This window comes from Rhinopithecus bieti, unplaced genomic scaffold (assembly GCF_001698545.2).
Source record: "Rhinopithecus bieti isolate Rb0 unplaced genomic scaffold, ASM169854v2 repeat_714, whole genome shotgun sequence".
In the NCBI taxonomy this organism is placed as follows: Eukaryota; Metazoa; Chordata; class Mammalia; order Primates; family Cercopithecidae; genus Rhinopithecus; species Rhinopithecus bieti.
Window position 1 is genome coordinate 1 of NW_016830952.1, and position 1,160 is coordinate 1,160.

Here is a 1,160-nt window from a genome sequence, read left to right on the forward strand (position 1 = left end):
CACATACCTGCCAGAGCAGGCCACTGTCCTCTTCTGTGAGATTTAAAAAGCTCCCCAAAATGTTATTACTCCCATCACCAGTACACAGAAAATGGGGGAAAGGCTGTTTCCAGTTCTCGGCCTTTAAACAACTCTAAATATCAGTACTCATGGTGGCATATACTACAAAGTAATCAACAGTGCACACTTGAGGGCAAACTGCATATTGAGCTAATGAAGAGCTCACTGTGATTAAGATTGGATCAAACGTAATAGCAGAACATAAGCAAATTTTATCTGAATTCTGTAAGGAACATACACGCTGCAATAACATTAAAAAAGCATGGCAGCCTATTCCAAACCAGCGAGAACAGTTTTGTGCAAACAGTGGGTCTTTGGGTGTTTGAACTCCCACCACGTAAGGGCTAACTCGATACGCATGCTAATGACCTACAATTATGAAATTAAAAACGAAAAATGCTAAAGGATGCCAGAGTGAACCTCAGTGAAGGCCACAGAGACCCACTCTCTTTTAACTTTTTACAAATAAAGTATAAATTAGAAACACAAATAAACATGAATAGCTCTAACATTCCAATGAAGTAAATGAATTGTGCAGCAGATTAACCCTATAACTTTGTTTCTTTTTAAAAAGTTTGTCGACCAGCTCATTGATGATGGTGATGTTTATCTCCTTCTCCGCAGCCAAGCCCAGCAAAAGAATGGCCCAGAGCGGTTGCTGCCCAAGCCTGGGTGCTCCTGGTGGTCCTGCACGATGGGCTGTGCAGTAGGGTTGTCTTGGGGAGACCCCTTCCTGGCCTCTCCTTGCCCAGTCTCGGCACTGTCGGTGAGGCTCACCTCACAAAGATCTTTGAAGAGAGGGAGGTGGGGATCTGAGCACAGTGCAAAACCCCCTGCCCCTGCCTGCCCGCCCTGCATGAGGGCTCTACTCACCACCATGCTGGTCGGCAGCCCCAAGCTCCTGGGGGGTGGGGCTCCTGGACCGGGCTCATCAGCTGGGTTCTGGGCAGCGGCCAGGAATTTGCTGTGCCCTTTGTTGCCGTCAACCCAAGCCGCAACAGCATCTCCTGCAGCTCCAGGAGCTCCACCTGGAGGGAGGGGTGCTCAGGTGTCACGCCGCTGCCAGCGCCCACCTTCACGCCACCCCCACCCCCGACCCG

General features: G+C 49.6%; 1 pseudogene across 1 annotated transcript; it reads right to left on the minus strand.

Annotated features, from left to right (window-relative positions):
• Positions 1 to 257: 257 nt before the first annotated feature.
• Positions 258 to 1,088, minus strand: LOC108524508 (putative golgin subfamily A member 8D; annotated as a pseudogene). Its single transcript, XR_001884068.1, has 2 exons — positions 934 to 1,088; positions 258 to 848 (listed from the first exon to the last, which is right to left on the minus strand). The product of XR_001884068.1 is annotated as a putative golgin subfamily A member 8D (transcript).
• Between the last annotated feature and the right edge of the window lie 72 nt (positions 1,089 to 1,160).